Source organism: Taudactylus pleione, unplaced genomic scaffold, assembly GCF_031769625.1.
Source record: "Taudactylus pleione unplaced genomic scaffold, aTauple2 ptg000662l, whole genome shotgun sequence".
Taxonomy (NCBI): domain Eukaryota; kingdom Metazoa; phylum Chordata; class Amphibia; order Anura; family Myobatrachidae; genus Taudactylus; species Taudactylus pleione.
Window position 1 is genome coordinate 4,251,579 of NW_028285064.1, and position 25,859 is coordinate 4,277,437.

Consider the following 25,859-nt stretch of genomic DNA (forward strand, 5'->3'; position numbering starts at 1 on the left):
ATACCGGGGTATTATATGCTAGCTATCAAACCCCTGTGTTCTATGCTAGCTATCATACCCCTGCATTCTATGCTAGCTATCATACCCCGGTATTCTATGCTAGCTATCATACCCTTGTACTCTATGCTAGGTATCATACCCTTGTATTCTATGCTAGCTAACATATCCTTGTATTCTATGCTAGCTACCATACCTCTGTATTCTAGACTAGCTAGCATGCCCCGGTATTCCCCTGTATTCTATGCTAGCGATCATACCAGGGTATTCTATGCTAGCTATTATACCCCTATGTTCTATGCTAGCTATTATATCCCTGTATTCTATGCTAGCTGTCATACCCCGGTATACTATGCTAGCTATCATACCCTTGTATTCTATGCTAGCTATCATACTCTTGTATTCTATGCTAGCTAACATATCCTTGTATTCTATGCTAGCTACCATTCCCCTGTATTCTATACTAGCTATAATACCTCGGTATTCCCTTATATTCTATGCTAGCTAACAAATCCTTGTATTCTATGCTAGCTACCATACCCCTGTATTCTAGACTAGCTACCATACCCCTATATTCTATGCTAGCTATCATACCCCTGTATTCTATGTTAGCTATCATATTCCTGTATTCTATGCTAGTTAAAATACTGCTGAATTCTATGCTAGCTATCATACCGGGTATTCTATGCTAGCTATCATACCGGGGTATTCTATGCTAGCTATCATAACCCTGTATTCTATGCTAGCTATCATACCCCTGTATTCTATGGTAGCTATCATACCCCTGTATTCTATGCTAGCTATCATATCCCTGCATTCTATGCTAGCTATCATACCCCTGTTTCCTATGCTAGCTACCATACCCCTGTATTCTATGCTATCTATCATACCCCTGTATTCTAAGCTAGCTATCATACCCCTGTATTCTATGCTAGCTATCATACCCCTGTATTCTATGCTAGCTAACATATCCTTTTATTCTGTGCTAGCTACCATTCCCCTGTATTCTAGACTAGCTTTAATACCCCGGTATTCCCTTTTATTCTATGCTAGCTAACATACCCTTGTATTCTATGCTAGCTACCATACCCCTGTATTCTAGACTAGCTACCATACCCCTGTATTCTCTGCTACCTATCATACCCCTGTATTCTATGCTAGCTATCATACCCCTGCATTCTATGCTAGCTATCATATTCCTGTATTCTATGCTAGTTAAAATACCCCTGTATTCTATGCTAGCTATCATACCCCTGTATTCCATGCTAGCTATCATACCCCTGTATTCTATGCTAGTTATCATACCCCTGCATTCTATGCTAGTTATCATGTGTAGGCATCTTAATAATCAGGTGATCAGGCATGTCACCCCAATATCGATCATGTATTGGTCATGCGCCTCCTTTCAGCCGCTGTGAGACCAGCAGACGTCTGTGTGCTTGGCCTGTGCCAAACAGTCTTCTCCAGTGTGGCACCTACTTGTGTGGTTAATTAGGAATGTTTTCACGCAGCCTTCAGGCTGAGCACCAGATACGCCCTGCATGCAGCTAGTGTGTTCTTTATGTGTGACTGGTACATGTAACCACTGGCTCACCCTTCTCTCCTCTCCTTGACTGCCCCTGTGAGATATTAAACAGAATTTTCATCGAATGGCTTTGATTGGCGATGATTTGCTGCTACTTGTGTATAGGTTTAACTGTTCTATAAAGGTTTTGATGTATTCACCCAAATTCCTCAGCATTTTGTTACTGTGAGATTATTATCTTGTCCCACTAACATGGTTGTTGAAGTCATTTCTGCGATATTCATATCTGATGTATACATTCGACAGTGGAGAAGATCACGCTCTAAGGCTGATTTTCTCCATTTCAAATTTATGCTCTCATCCTATAGTGCTGCGCTCTCCCTCTCTAAACAGTCATACTTTAAGAACCTCATCTCATCTCAGTCCTCTATTCCCCAGCATCTCTTCACCACTTTTAACTCCCTCCTTCGCCCACCCCCTCATCGTCTCCCCTCCTTTGCTACCTACTTTTCATCTAAAATTGATTCCATACGTCAGGACATCATATCCAACCCGTCCCCCAGCTCTCCACCTCCTCCTTTCCCAAATCACCTCTCCCCATTAACTTTACCAACTCTAACATCCTTCTCCCCTGTATCTGGAAAGGAAGTCATGGCCCTCATCCGGTCCTCCCCCCATTCCACCTCCCCCCTTGATCCCATCCCCTCCCGCCTCCTCTCTCTCTCTGCCTGCTCCCATCTTCCCACCTCATTAACCTCTCCCTTTCATCAGGCACTGTTCCTTCTGCATTCGAGCATGCCCTTGTCTCCCCCATTCTTAAAAAATCTACCCTTGATCCTAACCTTCTTTCTAACTACCGACCCATCTCTCTCCTCCCCTTTGCCTCCAAACTCCTTGAGCGGATTGACTACAACCGCCTTACCACTTTTCTTTCCTCCCACTCCCTCCTTGACCCTTTTCAGTCTGGCTTCCGTTCTCTCCACTCCACTGAAACTGCCCTCACAAAAGTCAGCAATGACCTCCTTGCTGCCAAATCCCAAGGCCACTACTCTCTTCTCATTCTCCTTGATCTCTCTGCTGCTTTTGACACTGTGGACCACCCTCTCCTGCTGAATATCCTTCACTCCCTTGGTCTACGTGAAACTGCCCTCCTGGCTGCTGTCCTACCTCTCTGACCGATCTTTCTCCGTTTCCTCTCACGACTCCTCTTCCCCCCCCCCACAGCCTCTTACAGTAGGTGATCCCCAAGGTTCTGTTCTTGGTCCTCTCCTATTCTCCCTCTATACTTCCTCTCTAGGTGAACTCATCAGCTCTTTTGACCTCCATTATCATCTCTATGCTGATGATACTCAGATCTACATTTCCTCCCCTAATCTCTCCCCCTCTCTTCTGACTCGTATCTCCAACTGTCTCTCTGCTATCTCTTCCTGGATGTCCCAGCGATTTCTTAAACTTAATATGTCTAAGACAGAGCTGATAGTCTTCCCACCCTCCCACATCACCTCACTTCCCACTACTTCTTTATCAATTGATGGAATAACTATCTCATCTAGTCCCAAGGTGCCCTGTCTTGGAGTTATCCTGGACTCATCCCTCTCCTTCAAACCACATATCCAGAACCTTTCACAGTCCTGCCGTTTCCATTTCAAAAATATTTCTAAGATCAGACCCTATCTCACGCTACTAAAACCCTCATACACTCACTGGTCATCTCCAGATTGGACTATTGTAACCTCCTCCTATCTGGCCTCCCCAAATCCCATCTCTCTCCTCTCCAGTCTATCCTTAATGCTGCTGCTCGGCTCATCTTCCTCTCAAAACGCTCTGCATCTGCCTCCCCTCTCCTACAAGCCCTCCACTGGCTCCCCTTCCCTTTTAGAACCCAATTTAAGGTTCTCACGCTTGCTCACAAAGCCCTCACCCAATCTTCTCCCATATACATCTCTGATCTCATCTCCCTTCACGCTCCTCTCCGCCCTCTTCGTTCAACTAATGCACGCTGCCTCTCCTGCCAGCTGATTACTTCCTCCCACTCCCGCCTCCAAGATTTTACCCGCACTGCTCCCCACCTCTGGAACTCTCTCCCACTCCCCATCAGACTCTCCACCTGTTTGCAATCCTTCAAACGTGCTCTCAAGACACACTACTTCATCAAAGCCTTCCAGCTATCATTCTAACTCCCTGCTACATGCTCCTTCCACCCCATCTACCCCATCTCTGTCACCACTGTTTGTCTTCCCCCACCTTTTTAGAATGTAAGCACTCACGAGCAGGGCCATCTACCCTCTTGTGCTTCTCCTTACTATAGTGTCATTTACTTCTTACTCACCACTAGGGCACCAAACACTTAGTTGCTTATGCGCTGTTTCTTATCTGTTTGATATGGTCGCTAATGTAGCAATATATATTATCCATGTCCTGTATTGTATTGTTCTGTAACTGACTTGTCTACAATTTGTTTATGTACTTTGTAAGGCGCTGCGGAACACTTGTGGCGCCATATAAATAAATGATAATAATAATAATAATAATACCCCTGTATTCTATGCTAGTTATCATACCCCTGTATTCTATACTAGCTATCATACCCCTTTATTCTATATTTGTCATAATTCTTCTGTATTCTAAACTAGCACTCATACTCCTGTATTCAAACTGGACACCATTATTATTATCATTCTTTATTAATAAAGCGCCAACATACTGTATTATGTAGATTTAACAAACTTTTTACCATGTGCACCACTTCTCCCCCATATCCCCTACACTGATCTTTAGTACTATCAGCAGAACTTTTTGAATGACCCACCTCATGTAGAAGCCCTGAATGATTTCACATGGCGTCATGCTGGGCTCCACTATGCGTCCAGCCACTAACTGTAGTGTCAGTCTATCACCTCTCTGTTATACAGCCACCTAAGCTCATAGAAAAAACAACAACATTTATTCTTGTTTTTTTACTTAAATGCCAACACTCTGCACTGATGGTGAAAGCTCTCACTCATTACTGTGCATTACTAATGCATTAAGCTTTTCTCTCAGTCAGTTTTATTCAAAATAGTGAAAAGAAGCAGTGATGCAAGGACAGCCATCATTATAGTTACAGTCCTACACCCCCTAGTAATAGATGACTAATGCCAAATAATACTTACAGACATTTAAATATATTTTCCAGGTACATTTCTGTAGTTGGAAATGTTCAAAAATGTACCTTATAGGGACTCCCCCCAAGATAATATCGCCAGCGGACATATTCTAGCACATAAAACAATCTTTTCACTGATTGATTCATAGAATGTAAGCTCTCATGAGCAGGGACCTCTTCCCTCATGTGCTTCTCTTTACATTTTCTTCTACTCTCTACTCCCCATTAGGGCACCTAACACGGGACCGCCAACTCCCGGCAGCTTATTGTGAGTGCTTTAATCACTATTTCAGCAATGTATATAAGTTGTGTCCCTGTCCTGCACTGTAATGTACTGTAAGTTACTTGTTTCTTGTTCACTTATTAGTTCTATGTACTATGTAAGGCGCTGCGGAACACTTGTGGCGCCATATAAATAAAGGATAATAATAATAATAATATGTTTGATACATTGAATGTGTGCAGAAAAGGGATCACTTATGTACCATCATTCAGACTGCCCACTAACGCAGAGATGCAGCTGTTTCCAGGAAAATAGTTGTAACTGTGGGATAGAATTTAATAGGATTGTACTGAGGGGCCGATTGAGACCCGGATACTAAGCCGCGTTCGCTCGCTATGGGCGATTGTCGCCCGTCTGCGCATGTGGCAAAATACGCATGCGCGAACCAGTCTGTGCGATGGGGGAGTGCTCGCTCGAAGCCCGCAGATGGGCCGCTCCTTTGAGTGACAGAAAGTGCCGTTTGTGGGTGGTAACGGGAAGGTCCGGGAAAACGGCGCAGTGGATGTGCGAACGCAGGCGTGTCTGAACGTCAAAACGGCATTCTTTTGGTGTGCATAATTAGCATGTCAGCGTCATTGTACACGTCACCCTGTTGTATTTCAGTCTGCAGTGATCGCAGTGCTTGCGGCGGGGTAGAGTCTACCTTAAGGGCTGCGAGCAGCTCCGATGGCTCTCGATGTTACTGAATAATCATACTCTTCTTGGAAATGACGTGTGCTAAGAAAGAAAAGTGGGCGTCATTACACCGGCGTACGCTCACTCTGCGTCACTCACTAAGACATAGAGGGGGTCCTCCTTTAGCCTGGCTGCGCGATCGCGGCATTTGCATATTCGCCCCCTGACGGCGGCGAGAGAGCGCAGCATAGCGCCCGGGTCTGAATCGGGCCTTTGAGCTCTTTGAACCCCATGTGGGTCTTAAAAAGAAAAACTTTAGATGCAACTCGGTGCTCCGTCACTTCTGTGTGTGCGTGACGCTCAAAGTGTGCCTGGAAAGACGCGTCTCCTCCACTGGCCAATGAGATTCATTCAACAGCACGCCATCTGTAATAAAACATTGGATAGTGCCCTTTCAAAAAGCAATAACCATTAAAAACAGGCAGCGTTTCCTTTCTTTCACTTAATGCTCCTAAACCAGCTCCTGTGTCAGACAGCATGGACTGGTGTCCGCAGTAAGTGTTCCCTTCCTCACGCCGGTTGGGGTTCTTTCCGACACCCCTTGGTAATTAACGAGATTGGAAACCTGTGAGTAGCAACTTAATGCAGTGGAGTAGTCTCAGCACAATGGATAAGACAGTTGCCAATTGTTCAAATAGTTAAAAAAAAAATACTTTACAATAAACTGTAACTGAATAAAATAAACAAAATGCTCATTCTCCGCTTAATTACCGAACTCTATCATAGTCCAAATGGAAACTAAACTCCTCTTCTTCCTAAATTAATTTTATACCCCTTTTCCACCTAAATTCCGGGTCTGACCCGGAGTTGGAACAAAGTTCCTATCCGGATCAGACCCGGAATTTTGCCGCTCACACCGCAGTTGGGTCTGCATAGACCCGGCTTTTGCGGAGTGAAAGTGGACGCTTGGAGATGATGTCATCTCCAAGCGCCACTGAAGCCGGACCAATCGGCCGGCTAGCAGCGCACTCCAGGTCATCGTGACCCGGAGTGCGCTGTTCCCATAGCAGGGTTTCACGAACTACGCCCGTGTTAAACCCTGCTAGTTACCTGGGATGGATTGCCGGGTCACTCGACCCGGCGATCCAACCCTCTGCCCTTTTACACCAGGGAGCTGCCCAGGTTAACCCTTCAAAAACCCGGGTTTTAGCTCCGGTGTAAAAGGGGTATAAGTGTGAATGGGGGATTGCTGCATTTTGAGGGGGAGGGGTAATGTGGTCGGTGTTTGTTTCAGGTATGTTTATGTTTTTTGTTTATTTTTATTTTTACAGTACACTGTGCATGGACCTGTTTTTTCTTTAAAAGTACAGACCCAACCTCTGAGCTGGTGTAGTATTCAAGTCATTATGCAGAAAGGTAAAGGCCATGCATAACAAGGACCCACTTATCTCATTACAATAATCACCCTAAAATGAACTGGGATCTTACTTTAGCCCTGCTTAGTAAATCCAGGCAGATCGGAGACACCTACTCTATACTCTCCCATGCCAACTCCTCTCCTCTGCCTGACTAAGCTGCTGCTGCTGCTCTGACAATGTGGCCAAAGCTGTTGTGAATATCAAGGCGCATTTGCAAAAATTTTGGTAAACAACTGATCCAAAGCTGAATCGAAGCTGTGGGGCAGCAATTTTGTGCTTCGCCAATGAACCCGTTAAATGTAGAAGGTTACACCTGCACTTAAAGAACCATTGGAACATTAAATAGATATTTTCAGTTATTAAGAATAAAAGGTAACAGAGATGGTGCTATGACATTACACTGCAACTCTCTTCCATAGAGAAATTTAATAGAGTATTAGCTCCTTTACTGACAGTTACCATCACCTCCAGCATCTCTACAACATGTCCTAATGGACAGTCAGTTAAGGTACCGCCCCTGTGTATGAATCCTCCAAGCGTCACAGTGCAGGTCTGCAAGCCTGTCAGCCACTGTTTGCCTATTCAGAGAGAGCAGCATCAGATAAATATTTGCAGAATAGTGAGAAAGACTATAATGGATACATTGGGCAATTCTCTCCAGCCCCTATCGCGCCCGACGGAGCTATTCTATTCTTGCTCCTGTCGGGCGCGATCAGCTGCCAAGTGCTACACTTCAGCTCGCAGCCCCTGGGGGATGGGAGCTGAAATGTGCGAAAAGTGACATGTTTGGGCGCCCAACATCACTTTTCGCGATCGCGCCCAGCACTTTGGTCGGGTTTAGCTGCTTTACGCGGCTAAACCTGACCTCTATGGGCGCGATCAGCGTGAAATTCTGGCACAATTGAATAGCGGCCCACGATCTCCTGTCACTTTAGACGGGAGATGCGGGCTGCAAAATCAATTGAATTCCGCCCATTTAGTTAAGTATACATACATCAGTTATATCAGGCATATTATTTAGCTCATTCATACACTTCCAGTGCAGCCCAATAGGATGCTTTTGGTCTACCAGTAGATAGCTGGACAGTTAATATGAGCCCCCACCCCGGAGTCTCTGCGCCTATTGACAGCCGCAGCAGTGAACAGTTTTCTACTTCAAATTCTCTGGCAGACTATAATTTAATTTAGCCACTTTCACTACAAGATAGAAAAACACAAAACCTATCTTGTTAATACTTAATTCAGTTTATTTCCATCTCTAACATAAGCTCAGACACAAAATGTTGCTCTTGTACATTTAATGTGCTATCAGCTATAGTGCTGCCTTATATTCCGGAATTGGATTTTCAAAAGTAAAAAAAAAAAAAAAGCCATGAAACTTAACCCCTTCAGCGCCAGAGATATGATGAGTGTCAGGCGATTTTGCAGGATTTGGAAATACATGATCCACGTGATTGCATTCCTCTGTGTACCTTTTTATACTTCCATTTATCATACTTTTTTTTGTGTAATATGGGCAACAAGTGGTAATAACTAATTAAAATATTAAATATAGGTACTCTCTTTGCCCCCAAGTGCACCACCACTATAGGCCTGATGCAGAGGCGCACGCTAAGTGCACGCAATGCCAATGTTCACGTAATTGATTATTTGCTACTGCACATGCCCAAAATATAAAAAAAATTCCTACAACGCATTGGGTACCCCAAGTCTACTCACAAATGTGCTCTTGCATGCAGGGCTGCGGGTATCAGAGATGGCGAGCGAAAACATGGACATTTCTTGGTGGTGACTGGGAGGTGTCCTGACGTTAATAAAAAAAAAAACTGTCACGTAGGAGTGTCATGGACGTGTACGTGAAAGCGGCTGCATTCTCGGATACAGAGCCGCAGCCACATAGGCCATGTTCATACGGAGACACTTCACCTGCTATTGCGCTGGTGCACGTGTAGATGGTGCACATGTAGATGGTGTGCTGATGGTGGACTGTTCAGAACCACCGGCAGTGTTGCAGCCTGCACAGTACTGAAAGTGAGCATCTCAGGGCTTGCACATTCTGACGCATGCTAGTACACAAGGGAAAGGCTAAAACTAACATTTGCCTATTATCTCCGCCACACAACGCAGCCGCTACTGAATGCACCTTTGAATCAGGCCCTGTATGTCCGGATCCCTCAACTCTTTAGTGAAATATTTACAAAAAAGAATAGAAAGAATCAAAATGACAATCTTATCATACTGCTGCCTCCAAACCATATATTCTATAGAACACACTCTACAGAATCCAAAACGAATGTTAAAGTGTTTTACAATTCAGACAACAATGCTGAATGTTTTGGTCAAAAAGAGCACACCGTACACAAATATAGATGTGCCACTGCTCACCTAACCTCCATACACCATGCTACACAAAATGCCGGGTGTGAGTGAGCCGTCAGGTCCTGGGCAACTCTGCTAGTGCAATTCAATGCGGCTAGGATGCACCAGGGGACTGTGCTGATTAACTTGATATGTGACACTTGCGTAAATAATATTATGTGTATATATGACAAGTACACAGTGCACAACATCAGGTTCACACCTTGGAATATAATATGAAAGACGTTTCTATCACAAAGAGCTTACAGTCTAATTAGAACACCCAGGGCACAGCTAGGCTTGGCCAGGATGCTTGCTACACATTCATTCTCTATACAGAGATTTCCTGGGACATACAGCTCACAGATAGGTTTGTAATTCAGATGCACTCGGGGTAAGCGCAGGAAGAAAGTAAGCGCAGTGCGTCTTTGTTATGTTACATTGGCTGAACACATGGGACGATATCCTGGGGCAGCAGTCAGTGTATATAGTCACACATTACGCTGAAATCAATAGGACAAGGTGCACATTCATGGCTAAACTCTTTCATGTGAACACAGCAGAAAATGGTTTATAATTGATCGCTTAAAGGGATTTTAACACAGCGATTACGCTGCATTTTTATTCAGGTACAGTTTCCATACCTACTCACGGCCTGATTCAGAGGTGCAGGCAGTGCCCATGTTAGCACATTTCAGCCATTATCTGCTACTGCGCAAAAAAATTTCTGAAAACCCATACGGTGCATGCGCTCCACTGAGTGTACGCTCTTACGTATGGGAGCGCTGGAATAAAGAACGAAGAGTCAAAAACCATGGGCGTTCCTGGGCGGTGACTGGGAGGGGGCCTGAAGTGTATGCAAAAAACCCTGTCTCATGGGCGTGTCATGGATGGGTTATGGGAGTGTCATGGGTGGGTTATGGGAGTGTCATGGACGGGTTATGGGCATGTTACGGGAGTGTCATGGATGAAATCCCGACACTGGCAGATGAAGAACCCAACTAGGGTAGGTAAGTACACTAACCCTACCCTCTCACCACCCTAACCCTAACCTTCCCTTAGTGGTGCCTAACCCTAACCTCCCCTGAGGGGTGCATAAACCTAACCCTCTCCCGCACCCTAAACCTAACCCTCCCAGGGGAGTGTGCCTAACCCTAACCTCACCCGGTGGTGCCTAACCCTAATCCCACTTTTCCTTAGCCTAACCCTAACCCTCCAGGGGGTTCCTAGCCCTAAGTCCCCCCGGGAGTCCCTAAACCTAACCCCCACCCCTGCGGCTAAGAGCTCCCAGCGTCCGGCTTACCTACGTTCGGTATGCCGGGCGTCTGGATTTCGGCGTGGGGCTAATGATAGGCATCAGTATTTAGATGCCTATCTTTAGTCTCATGCCAGGCTTTCAGTGTCGGGATTTCGGCGGTCGGCATCCTGACTACATCCCTGTGCAAACATGGCCTAATGACACTTGTAGAGCAGCCATAAAATACCCCATTTGCACAAACATTCTGCAGCAATGCACATAGCAAGGGAATATCTCCTAGTTCATCCAGCCATCTAAATACAGCCTGAAAATCCACCACTGGGCCTGATTCAGACCCGGACGCAAGCGCTGAGCGCTCGCAACCGGGTCAATGGTGGCCTAGAGCGCATGCGCACGACGGAGCCGGCTCCGTCGTGCACATGCGCGAGACCCGGATAGCGACGGGCACTCCGTCGCTCCGGGTCTCCAAACAAAGGGGGCGAGCTGTCGATGTTGAGTAACAGCTCGCCCCCTTTGGTGGGCAGGCCGGGAGGGTGGCTGCCCAAATGGAGGCGTTCCCATGAGAACACCTGCCATTTGGGGGCGGCCCCACTGACATCACAAGTGATGTCAGTGGAGACCTTCTGGCTCTGTTAGAGCCGAAAGCTCTCTGGGGTTTGCGGCCATGAGACCCTACCCTACCCTACAAGAGTCTCGTCGCAAGCCCGATGGTCACGATGGTCCTGACTATCGCGACCATCATCATGGCCGCTCGCTGTAGCTGTGCGAGCGGCCAGGAGGCAGTTCTAAAAAAAAAAAGCCCAGCCCTGATTCAGAGCGAGCGCTCTGTCAGAACGACCGGGTCTGAATCAGGGCCACAGTGAGAACCGCTTTGTTCAGAAGAGGGGTCTATTATGGGTGATATGTTACTGTTACAAAACAGCGGGGGAAAAAAACATCTGCCAGCTCCCAATCAATTTAATCCAATACAAAGAAAGTACATGGGTAAAGAATAAGTTACATCCATTATTCTCATGAAAGAGTTAAAACTTTGCAAAGAGTAACATGGCGGCTGTAGCCACCAAGAAGCGCTGCATTGCGATGGGAGTTAAAGCTCCCGGTAACTCCATACTTCCACTTACTTTGTCAGAGTTACAATGCATTTCTCCAGTCCTAGAATATGCACAGTGACAATAAACAATTCTACATCGATATTTCTCGGGAATTGAAAACTGCTGGGTGATTTGACAGTGGAATATGTAATTAGGATGAAAAGAGAAAAGTACCAGCAATTTTCTAGCTGTAAACACTTTTTTATGTTATTTAATTTTTTTCTATAAATTCAAGATAAAGAAAAAAAAAAAGAATTTATCCTCTCTATTGCTGAAGCCAGGAAAGTATTACTGAACTTGCCATAGGAGTGTGAGCACCCATTAACTGCAAACACATCTAACCACGAACGTTATACACTGTAGTATGTCGTGGTGCGTGGCAAGATTGCTACCGAGGCACAAGAGAGTGTGCAGTTGCGCTAAAGATAGCCGGCATATATGGGACGGGAGCGGCTTAGAAATGGAGGTAACCAGCCTCTCACTGAATATCTATAACAAATGGAATAACTGAGCGCTACACATAGAGGTGTTGAATGCAACCATTGTATTACTGAAGATGCATAACTATTCCCCCCACTGCATAAGTATACATCTCCAGTAACACAATGGTTGCATTCAACACCCTTAGGATGGCTACTTAGGGCCTGATGAGTTGTACGCTTGCACGCCGCGACTGTGCGAAACAATGCACATGTAACAGCTGCCGGAAATTGGGCTGAGACGCCTACCGGCAGCTTCGCAAATCCAAGCGGCCGCGTACCAAGACACAGTTTGGACGCAGATCGGCCGATTATCGGACTTCTGAGTAACCCTGCAGTGGAAACTGGGACGCCGGAGTTATTTTGATTGCGTATGGGATAAAGTCGCAGGCAGAGACACACCTGGAAAAGTCACAACACGCCTGCGTTTGAGTTGCCCGCCCCGCCTCCTGTTGCTGGTCACAATTGGTCTCCGTCTGCCAATCACTTTGCAAACAGATCTTGAATGCGTAGGCGGCAACGGTAATGAAACTTGACGTATGCGCGCTGCGACTCAGACACAAGCGCAGACCACCGATAATTGCTGAACTGCGTAAACATCGGTCGCGTCCAACTCTGAAAACAGGCCCTTAGTCAGGAAAAAAATAGGGATTCGGCGTGACAATGCTCATAGTAAACGCCAAAGTCGTATTATCCAATTTGTACAGTCTCATACAGATGTGCCCAGGTTCATTGTGGCTGATTGCGCCAAAAACGCGCGTTATGCGCCACGATACGCGAGAGTGCGTCTCCCATTGAATCCTATGGAGACACGAATTCATGTCTCCAATTGCGGGAGTGCATCTCGCGCCACGCATGGCGCGATTCGCTGCGCTACAGGCAAGGATGTAGCTGGGCATATCTGTATACCCAAGAGAGAATATAGCCTTCACAATTATTACTAAATGCTAAAATTATCTTTTCAATATAAAAATGTAATTAAGTACAAACACAATTACAAAATACAATTCCAATGAAATGCAAACATCTGTTTTTTTACCCTTTAAAAACCAGTATTGCAAACTGAAATGTCAATTATGTAATGCGAATAGACAGCCAAGACTGTAGCCATAATCAAAGGTTAAGTATCAGAGGGATCTATGGTCCTGATTCAGACTCTATTAGAGCCAGAAGCTCTCTGGGGCTTGCGGCCTTGAGACCCTACCACAAGGGTCTCGTCGCAAGCCCGATGGTCGCGATGGTCTTGACCATCGCGACCATCAACCTGGCCGCACGCAATAGCTGTGGGTGGTCACCCACAGCTATGCGAGCGGCCAGGAGGCCGAACAAAAAAAAACAAAACGCCCTGATTCAGAGCGAGCGCTCGTTCAGAGCGTCCGTCTCTGAATCAGGCCCTATGTGCAATCAGCCAATCAGAAATGGCTAAAGCTGGGTACACACTACACGATCCTGGATCGTGGCCGACGGCACGACCTACTGATCGATATGTCGTTCGTGCACGCTAAACGATATATTGTGCGACCGCATGTTATATCGTTCAGTGGGAACATCCAGGAGCACGGTGTCATTCAAGATATCTTCTGATTGGCCTGCACTGCAAGCCCGATAAGAAGATGCGATGAACGACCCGCGGGAGTGTGCAATAGTCCCTACGCACTAGACGATGTGCCCGATAGGTCGGACTAATCCACCATGTCGGGCAACATATTGTCTAGTGCAGAGGTCCTCAAGGCTTTCCAACAGCTTAGGTGTTAGAGATCTCCATGGTTGAGCACAGGTGGTTAAATCAATTTGACTGAGGTACTAATTAAGTCACCTGTGCTCAACCATGTATATCTCTAAAACCCGAGCTGTTGGGGAGCCTTGAGGACCGCGTTTGGGAACCTCTGGTGTAGTGTTTACCCAGCATAAGAAGTAATCATCAATGAGGATATTTCCACCGGTCCTGAAGCTTGCGCAAGATACATCTCCTAAAAGTTACAACTGCCGATGTGTCCGTCACTGAGGGTGGAAGGGAAGTCACTGGAGCATTAAGCTTAAGGATGAGAAAAGAGGGTTCCACATATTTTTTATAGTAAAGGGAAAGTTATTTATTTTTTACTTAAATAACCACCCTTCCCCAAAGATGATAGCTTGGTGCACTCATCCTTAAGTAATTTAAATTACAGGGATATAATATACCACTGCAGTATATGTATAAACTCATTTAATTAACGGATGTGTAAACGATGCTAGCGAGTTGCTATCAGTACTTGTGTCATCTTTGTCACTTATTTAATTAGTGCTAAGGGATGTCATTACCCCAGTATTCATTCGCTCCAGTAATGCATAAGGATAATATGCTCCCTACTGTAGATTGTAAGGAATTTAAGTTCTCTCAGAGTTTTCAGTATTATACTATAATAGGGCTGTTTTTGGTTTTCATAATGTCACTGCCACCTTGGTTGTTTTACAGCCTAGGATGTGTCATATAAGAGAATATACTGTTATCTTCTAGTTTGCAGTTGGGGTTATTTCTTACTCTATTGCTGGCCATACACTAGTACGACCAGCATAAGATAAGATTCATCTTACAATTTGCCTTGAGCTCCCTGGCAGTCCTGATCGCACTTTGGACACACGATGTACATACGATCTCACATTACGATCGATTGTGTGCCTGCTGAAAAACTGATCATCATTCTTCCAAATGTCACTGAAATGACAGCGGTCGGACGCACGATCAATCGCATGGTGAAAAACCACGGCATGATCAGCATACGCATACGACGGATCATATGGGCTGCGCATCTGATCATACGATACGTTTTAGGAGCTGCGGATCGTGTCCTATTTATGACGCGTCGAAAATCGGGCAATCGGCCCGAAATCGTGCTAGCGTATGGCCAGCATAAGGGTCCAAAATCAGTTAGCTGTGACTTTGCAGCAAATTATTTAACACGGCTGAAAAAGTCACGGCCGCAGTTTTCTCCTATTCAGTTAGTGATCTGCGTTAAGTTAACGCAGCCGTCAATTGGAGTAAACGAGGCTTTTATTTCGCAAACCCTGTCTAGGTGACAATATTTTATTTTAAGGTAAAAATGTCAGGACTTATTGCAGATGCTCCGATACAACCCCCCTCCCCCCAAATTAATAATAATGCACTTAGATAAATTTAAATATTATAATTTGGCCTATAACTTATTGTGCGTATCCACTACTGTACACGAGAGTGGAACGACTGTACGATTACAACATTGTAATTTTCGATCGTTTACCATCCTGTGCAGTGGATAATGTGCCCACACTGAGCGATATGTCATTCAGTGCAGGCACCCTCCCTCATCCCCGAACATGCACAAGCTGACGATATCGGCAGGTTGACCCAGCATGTTCAGGCGCTGACAGATGCTGGTCGTTGCCAGCATAATTACTGCACGAATAATGAGTGATTGAACAATAACGATGTCTTAATCGTTCAATCGCTCATTTTTCTCGTGTAGTGGATACGCACCATTCGTTTTGGAACTTTCAGATGGGAGTTCCAAGTATTTTTTCACAATATTTTTGAAACTTGCTTAAAAACAATTATAAAACACATTACAGACATTTTCTGGTCCCCATATAACCTACAGGCTTTCATTTGGTAAAAACATGTAAAAAAAAAATCAGCCATTTGATACCTTTTAAGAACCTCAAAAACTTTGCTAATAGCTACTAATAGTCATCTATACTGTTATAAAATCTTATTTGCCACTTTCTGAGGTTCAGGATTTTTTCCCCTATGTTTCACGCATATTCCCCATGTAGAATTACTGCGAAACATTGTCGCAAACAGGCTCTGACAATTGAATTAGCGGGATTAGCGGGAGCGCGCCTGTTGATAATAGCCCGTGAAGTGGACAGTAATGTAGCCCGAAGCTTCTGCGGACGGAACTCGCGGCTAATTGAATATGGCCTTATATAAGACCCCCTTTCCGTAAAGGCGGTTAAAAAAGAAAGAACCACTGAAATGCTGCCGGTACGACTGCGCTTTTCAGCTCACCGCTAATTCCACCAACAATAGCCGCAGTATACCGGATCGAGCTAAGCAGTGCTGAGCACACACAGTACCAGGGGCGCCGAGAGGGGGGGAGGGAGCGGGTACAGATTACCCGGGCCCGGGCTTCCTGAGGGGCCCGGGTCTGAAGCTGCCCCCCCTCCCTCACAGCAGCCCAGCACACAGAGTGTGCTGAGCTGCACTTGGAGACTGCTCGTTGGAGCAGCCACAGCAGTCTCCTATGCCTGTGCGGGGGAGCGATCACACTGATCGCGCCCCCCTGGCTTTGCGCCGGGCTGAGGCGGCTCAGAGCGCCCCCCTCCCTGGCGCGCGGCGCTGCAAATCTTTTTTATTTATTTCCGGCAAGGGGGCGTGGCCACGCCACCGAGATTAGGCCACGCCCCCTATTACCGGGGCCCGCCTTGGCTCTTGGCGGCCCTGCACAGTACAGTGGGGGGTACTGCACTCCAGACACCAGTTATTGCTTAGGACCAGATTTAATTTGTGATACACTATCAAAAACTGTTATTTTCAGTTATGGAGGAGAACTGACCTGTAAATCAAGTTGAATTTGATTTACAAACCATTTGAAAAATAAATAGTGCTCTGAAAACCGGACAGGACATCCCAAAATCCAACAAAGCCACACATTTTACAGTGGCAGCTTATCAACTATGGAGAACAATTGTGCCCCTTCCCTTTCTGGAGGGCCTGACTGAACGGAAGGAAAGTCGAGAGATTTTGACTTGGTTGGTGCCATCATATCCTGGGAAAGGGGCTGTCTACTTAATTTTATGTTACCATACACTAGCAATCTGCAGACCCAATTGATCTGTGAAATCCTATCTGCTGGACAACCCGATATGGCGATTGTGATCACTTTTTGATAGCAATCATCATATGGGGAAGCACATACATTGGCGATTTATTGGGAAAATCATCGCCAAATTGCCCCAATCCATCGCAGATGTACAGTACTGTGCAAAAGTTTTAGGCAGGTGTGGAAAATATGCTGCAAAGCAATGGGGCCTACACACATAGCGATGTGCTCACGATCAGCCGATGTGTACGATTTCCCTTGAAACTCTCCTCGGCAGCTCTGCACGCGATTTTGGTGTCCAAGCTTCACACGATCTCTCCCTGCATCCAGACTTTTTACATTGCATCGCTTCCTAGATTGTCAGATCTGCCCTACAGCACGGCAGATCTGACGATGCGATGTGCGACCTGCGGGGACGTGCATCGCATCGTGATCGTGAGTGGGGACTCACGATTTAGGCATTTTTTACACGATCTGTCGTTCTGATGTATCTTGGAATCGGCCAGATCGGGTAAAAAAATCGCAATGTGTGTTGGCACCTTAAGAAAGCTTTCAAAAACAGAAGTGTTAATTTATATTTATCAATTAACAAAATGAAAAGTGAATGAACAGCAGAGAAATCTACATCAAATCAATATTTGGTATGGCCACCCTTTGCCTTCAAAACAGCATCAATTCTTCCAGGTACACTTGCACAATGTCAGGGATTTTGTAGGATTATAGGCCCTCATTCAGAGTCTCTCGCAAGATGCGATCGTTCGCTTGCAAAAAGGGGCCGGGTATGCAAATCAAGCGATCGTTCTTTGCGCTGTAAGGACGCCCTCTATGTCTTAGTGAGCGACGGCAGTTAGCGTACGCTGGACTATAAAACCTCCCACCTGTCACACGCAGCACACGTCATCTTCGGGAAGAGTCTGATTAATCGTGAACATCGAGGGCATCGGAGCTGCTCGCAGCGCTTGGGGTTGACCTAACCTACCCCAAGCACTGCGAGCAGTTCAGGCTAAAAAACAACCAAGTCACGTGTGCGATGACGCTACTTTGCTAATTATACACACCCATTAAACGCCGTTCTGATGGTCAGACACGCCTGCGTTCGCACATCCACTCCCCCGTTCACAAGCACCTACCCCTGTTACCACCCACAAACAGTGCTATCTGTCACTCAAAGCAGCGACCTGAAAGTGGCTTGCGAGCTACCAAAATCAGATCGCAACGAATGACTTGCACACTGCGAATTATACGCATGCGCAGATGTGCGATTATCACTCCCAGCGAGCGAGCGTGCCCTAGCGAGAGACTCTGAATGAGGTCCATAGTCAGGTGTATGAGTAACCAATCATACCAAACTGGTGATACCACACCTGCCTAAAACTTTTGCACAGTATTGTAAGTATGGTGGCCTTAACTTGCTCTATTTGCTTTCATCCCAAAATATGTGTGTATGTAATAGATAGACAGACAGATAAATAAAGAAATAGACTCAAAACTAGAAATAGACTCAAAACTATTATATATATATATCTACCTATCTGTCATCTATCTATCTATATATATATCTATATATATATATATATATATATATATATATATACAGTCAGGTCCATAAATATTGGGACATTGGCCCTCATTCAGAGCCGTTCGCTATTTGCGGTCGTTCGTTCAAAAACAAGGGGTGGCTATTCAAATGATCCATTCGCAAATTGCAGTCTGTTCACACCTCTAAGTCTGAACGAGCGAGCAAAACATATGCTCGTTTATTTGATAAAAACGCCCCCTGGCCGCTCGCACCATACGTCATGTCCGCTATTTATTAGATTAATGCTGTACATCGTACAGCGTATGAACTGCTCGCTATTCTTGTGGTTGGTTTTTTCAACCGCTATTTTGCGAGCAGTTCTGAGTTAAAAAAAAACAAGTGACGTGGTCAATGATGCTGCTGTATTAATTATGCACTCCCTTAAAACGCCCGTTTTGACCTTTAAGCACACCTGCGTTCGAATTCCACTCCCCGGTTTTCAAGCACCTTCCCCTGTTACCACCCACATACGCCTCATTCTGTCACTCAAAATAGCAGGCACTCGCTATATAGCGTACAAACGATTTTCGGCCGCACTGACTGGTTCGCGCATGCGTACTAAAAACCGTACGCATGCGCAGATGTGCGAACATCGCTCGGAACGAGCGTACGGCCGCTAGCGAGCGGCTCTGAATGAGGGCCATTGACAGAATTTTCAGATTTTGGCCTCTATTCACCACCACAATGGTTTTGAAATGATACAAACAAGATGTGCTTTAACTGCAGACTTTCAGATTTAATTTGAGGGTAATTACATCCAAATCGGGTGAACGGTGTAGGAATTACAACAGTTTCAATATGTGCCTCCCACTTTTTAAGGGGCCAAAAGTAATGGGACTATCAACTCAAAAGCTATTTCATGGACAGGTGTGGGCTATTCCCTCATTATTTCATTATCAATTAAGCAGGTAAAAGGTCTGGAGTTGATTCTAGGTGTGACATTTGCATTTGGAATCAGTTGCTGTCAACTCTCAATATGAGATCCAAAGAGCTGTCACTATCAGTGAAGCAAGCCATCATTAGGCTGAAAAATCAAAACAAACCCATCAGAGAGATAGCAAAAACATTAGGTGTGGCCAAATCAACTGTTTGGAACATTCTTAAAAAGAAAGAACGCACCGGAGAGCTCAGCAACACCAAAAGACTCGGAAGACCACGGAAAACAACTGTGGTGGATGACAAAAGAATTATTTCCCTGGTGAAGAAAAACCCCTTCACAACAGTTGGCCAAATCAAGAACACTCTCCAGGAGGTAGGTGTATATGTGTCAAAGTCAACAATCAAGAGAAGACTTCACAAGAGTGAATATAGAGGGTTCACCACAAGATGCAAACCATTGGTGAGCCACAAAAACAGGAAGACCAGATTAGAGTTTGCCAAACAACATCTAAAAAAGCCATAACAGTTCTGGAACAACATCCTATTGACAGATGAGGCAAAGATCAACTTGTACCAGAGTGATGGGAAGAGAAGAGAAGGAAAGGAACTGCTCATGATCCAAAACATACCACCTCATCAGTGAAGCATGGTGGTGGTAGTGTCATGGCGTGGGCATGTATGGCTGCCAATGGAACTGGTTCCCTTGTATTTATTGATGATGTGACTGCTGACAAAAGCAGCAGAATGAATTCTGAAGTGTTATATGCTCATATTCAATCAAATGCTTCAGAACTCATTGGACAGCTCTTCACAGTGCAGATGGACAATGACCCGAAGCATACTGCAAAAGCAACCAAAGAGTTTTTTAAGGCTAAAAAGTGAAATGTTATGCAATGGCCAAGTCAATCCCCTGACCTGAATCCGATTTGAGCATGCATTTCACTTGATGAAGACAAAACTGAAGGGAAAATGCCCCAAGAACAAGCAGGAACTGAAGACATTTGCAGTAGAGGCCTGGCAGAGCATCACCAGGGATGAAACCCAGCGTCTGGTGATGTCTATGCGTTCCAGACTTCAGGCTGTAATTGCCTGCAAAGGATTTGCAACAAAGTATTAAAAAGTGAAAATTAGATTTAGGATTGTTTAGTTTGTCCCATTACTTTTGGCCCCTTAAAAAGTGGGAGGCACATATAGAAACCATTGCAATTCCTACACCGTTCACCTGATTTGGATGTAATTACCCTCAAATGAAATCTGAAAGTCTGCAGTTAAATCACATCTTGTTTGTTCCATTTCAAAGCCATTGTGGTGGTGAACAGAGGACAAAATATGAAAATTCTGTCAATGTCCCAATATTTATGGACCTGACTGTATATATATATATATAGACATATGGATTTGTTATTATGATGTCGGTTACTTAATACAAATTGACTTTATTTCACCTATTCGAGTGCCGCCTTCCTTTACATGGTGCTGGGTGCATACCCAAGCCAAAGGGATTTGTTTTGTGTATATATATATATATATGTATGGTGCCCATACATATTATGTAACTGGCAAATTAAAAGTACACTGCAGTGAAAAACAAGAGAAAAGTTATTGCTTAGTTACTCCAAGTATTTTGCCAACTTATCCAGGTAACTTGGTCACCAGGTGCCACTGTTTGCTGTCAGCAGATATCATTTAATTGTGTTTGTACAGAAGAAGAGCTACAGAAACAGTCAATTTAATGAAATGTGCACAAAAACTAGGTTCTCTGTAAATTATACAGTTCCAGCTTACTGAATATTTATGTAAAATGAAGAGAAGCAAATCTGCTTTTAGGGCTTGTGAACACACAAGCATTATTATTATTATTATTATTATTATTATTATTATTATTATTATTATTATTATTATTATGCCTCTAACATGCGTTTGTAACTGAACTTAAGGGTTATTGTGAACACCTTGTTTCAACCCACTGACCCTGATGGACATTAATATATATTTATGCGTATACTGAGCAGCCACATTATTAGGAACACCTGTACACCTGTGCACTAGTGCAAATATCTAATCAGTCAATCATGTTGCAGCATTGTACAAAAGCATGCAGACGTGGTCAAGAGGTTCAGTTGCTGTTCAGACCAAGCACCAGAATGCATTAGAAATGTGATCTATGTGACTTTGACCATGGAATGATTATTGGTACCAGACGGGGTAGTTTGAGTATCTCAGAAACTGTTGATCTACTGGGATTCTCAGACATAACAGTCTCTAGAGTTTGCCGAAAATGATGAGCAGCAGTTCTGTGGTCAAGACATGTCTCGTTAATAAGAGAGGGCAGATTAGAATGGTTAGACTTGTTCAAGTTCACAGGATGCAACTCAAATATCCATGTGTTAGATCAGTGGTGTTTAGAAGGACATCTCTGAATGCACATCTCATTGAACCTTGAAGTGGAGGGGCTACAGCAGCAGAAGACCACACTGAGTTCCATTACTTTCAGCTAACAGGACACCGAATCTGCAATTGCCACAGTCTCAACAGCACTGGTCCATTACATACTGGAAAAATATCATCTGTTCTGACGGACCTCGATTTCCCTTCCAAAATGCAGGTTCTAGGGTCAGAATTCCGGTGTAAACAACATGACTCCATGGAACTATCCCACCTCGTGTCAACAGCTCAGACTTTTGGTGGTGTAATGGTGTGGGGAAAGTTTTATTGACACACACATTTGGCCTCTTAATACCAATTAATCATTGTTTAAATGCCACAGCCTACCTGAGCATTGCTGCTGACCATGCGCATCCCCTTATAGCCAGTCTCCCTATCTTGTAATGACCACTTACAGCAGGATAACGCACCATAACACATCTCATTGTGGTTCTACAAGCACGACAACAAGCTCAGGGTCGTACTGGCCCACAGGGGAATCCCCTGGTGGGCCCCTCTGCCTGAGGCCCCAGGCCCGCCAAGGACCGCGGTGGGCTCGGGTAACAGGGGGCGTGGCCTAATCGTGGGAGGCATGGCCACACCCCCTTCGGGGGAAAAAAAATTCAAGCGCTGCGCGCTGGCGAGGGGTGCGCGATCAGTGTGATCGCTCCCCCCCACAGGCATAGGAGACTGCTGTGGCTGCTGTTCAGCAGCCACGAGCAGTCTACCACTGCTCAGCAGCCACGAGCAGTCTACCACTGCTCAGCAGCCACGAGCAGTCTACCACTGCTCAGCAGCCACGAGCAGTCTACCACTGCTCAGCAGCCACGAGTAGTCTCCCACTGCAGCTCAGCACACGCTGTGTGCTGGGCTGCTGTGAGGGGGGGGGGGGGGCGGCGTCAGTCCCGGACCCCCGCCAGGCCCCTCAGGAAGCCCGGGCATTTTGTACCTGCTCCCCCCCCTCTCGGTGCCACTGCCCACCCCTCCTCTAGGGATTAGGTTCACTTGAACTATACATTATACATATGTTACATTATGCTGCACAGGACTATGGTTTATTTTCTACAATGCATTGCTGTTATTAATCTGGTACATTATCATGCATGCACTAGCAGTATTTACTATATATACATTTTTTTTTTTTAAGGGGCCCAGTCCATGCAGTCTCTAATGGCTAGCCAAGACAGCTAGGCCACACACCCCCATCCCCCCCCCCACCACCCCTCTGGAGGCTACTCACACCCCTAAGTATGGGACCCTATCACTCCATTCCCCCAGTGGACCTTTCATGCCCCAATCCGACACTGCCGATGGCCTCCCCAGCCACCAGCTCGCAATCCAAGAGATCAGCTTTGGGTTGTGGTGGAAGGTGAGATCTCCAGCATGAATGTACAGCCGACAGTTCTGCAGCACCTACAGTAGCTAATCACATTCAAATATTCTGGGATCAGATTATGATTCATGGTTGGCTACTGTGTAACAAAAACAAAGGAAAGAAAATCCCCTAAAATGATGATTTGCGGTAAAAAAAAATAATAATACTGCCACAATCACGCAAATGTGTTTTTCTTGAGTTTTACCATTAAAAGTCAGAAAAGTGGATTTAACAGAGTAAAGTTAGGCCAGTGACACTATCAGGCTAAAATGAAAGCTTCATTCAAGTACATCGGTTACATTATCTTATCCTAGGCAGAAGAGATTTCTCAGAGCGCCTTCCTCTGAATGACCTGCCTTGAAGAACATCTGTAATAGTCTGAAGGAAAATGAAGGGCTAAGCAACCACAGCAAAAAAAAGAAGAAAAAAAAAAAAGTTCTTTACAATGTGACTTATATAATGGGTCCCCGATATCTTCCTACAGCAGGGAATCACTGTACCTTGTGCCTCAGACTGGGATGTCCAGTAACCTCTGAAAAGTAACATATCAATTAGGGATGACATGATTTGTTGCCTGACATCAAATCCTCGTATAGGTGACCCCTGCTGAAAATACAATGCAGTTTCCAATATGATCAATGTTTCAATGTCTCCTGCTCAAATTAGATCAACAGGTTACAGCTGGAGAAGCTACAATTATTTTCATTGCCGCGTTTTAGTCAGTACGCACTGTCAGCTGCCAGGCAGACGTGTATAACCTATCCTGCTACTTTATAATGAGATGAGCCCCTCACCTTGGAATAGTTTAGCAATATACCGTCTTAGCACAATAAACAGTTTGGCGACTGCTTTCAAATGGGAATCTTCACACTAACGAGCTTGAGGCCTTGACAGCACATAGAGGTTGACGCAAAGGAAAAAAAATAAATATATATAAATATATCTATATATATATATATATTGCAAAACCTCAAAGAGCAAAGCAGAAGGCAGAGAAATATCATTTGCATCCAATGTGATTCTATTGTTCCTCTTGCACACACTGCTAGATCCCCACTGATGGACAATATAAAATTACAAGACAATTGGTATACATGCAGGTGATCAGCCTCAGTAAAGACACCCGTACAATAAAATTAAACTGACAAAAGGCAAAGTCAAAACCTGCCCTGTCTGCATCATGAAGTTAACTGCACATTTAAAGGGTTAAAATGATCTGCACTTTTAGACTTCGTCCTCCAGTAACGTTCCTTATAGCGCAGACCATTCTTGTACTAAACAATTTGGATAGACAAGAAAACATGGAATAAAGAAGACCTCATCCTTAATAAGAACACAATTGCAGCAGGCATGTCTTCAAGCCTTATCTGTTCCACATCCACAACTGGGAAGCCACAGTATAGAAGATAGATAGATAGATAGATAGATAGATAGATAGATAGATAGATAGATAGATAGATAGATAGATAGATAGATATATAGATAGTGTATCCATTTTGACCCTCACATCCCTGCACTGATGGGATATTTAAAATTTTCCTGCATCAAAAGCTGCACACAAAATCGATTTCATTAACCCTTTCCGCTAAGGATACCTCTGGCAGCCACAGGAACAGAACCAATAAAATAGGAAAGCAATATTGATCAGGAAAATAATCTTTTTTAATAAACATTGAACTCTACTTGTGCTGCTTTCTATCTCGTTCTGTAATAAATGCAAGTGGAATACGTTTGCAGATTCATCCCCACCTCCTGGGTTTAAAACTGTTAAATAACGAGGAGGAAGAATGATCTTTCTTACTTCTGCAATGCAAAGAAGCTACTCCTTTCTGTAGCATCTCGCAGCTCTGGGGATGATCTGCTAATCACCAGCAAAACCTCAACAGGCAGAGAACCATCTCCCAACTTACACAGCCAAGATTCCCAAACACAATGCTTCTCCTGACAATACGGCGCTCGGATCTTAATAACACACATCAGAATCATTGCAATTAATGAGGACGTATCGATCGTAGTAATCAATGAAGTGTAGTGAGGAGGGAGGAGGGGGGTTATGAACACACACATACACAAATAATCCTGGACAAATGAAATTACACACTGCCGGTTATAATGACTACCTAGAGAATAAATTTGCTGAGGCTAATATGGGTTGTAGCCTTTGTTCATAGGGGGCACTGTGCACTTAACAGAGATGTGGGGGTGTCATCTGTTTGCTCCTGGAGACTCTTTAAACACCATACGGATATGCATGGGGGGGAGATTTTAACAATTGCATTTGTGAGAGGATAGTAGATGATCAAGGTTGGTGCTGGGTGACATCTGTCAGCGAGGGCTGCATGAGGAAATTAAACCAATACGGACAGTATCGCATCTGGATATACCAGTATGGGATGAGTTAACCCATGCAAAGCCAGTGGGGAGTAAAGTCTTTTCAGGTAATAAATGAAGTGGAAAACACCAATGACAAAGTGAAGGCTGCCCAGACTTTCTGTAATAAGACTTGGGGGGCATCATGCCAAGGTATAAGGTGTTTGGAGGGATGCACACGATTAGGAAATTCATCCAGCGCAGTCCTGTAGTATTGAAATGGGG

General features: G+C 44.8%; 1 protein-coding gene across 11 annotated transcripts in view; it reads right to left on the reverse strand.

Moving 5' to 3' along the window:
* The window catches only part of LOC148478344 (receptor-type tyrosine-protein phosphatase F-like), a 944,179-nt gene that overhangs the window by 917,596 nt on the left and 724 nt on the right, over positions 1 to 25,859 (reverse strand). The gene's annotated exons all lie outside the window — the stretch shown is intronic.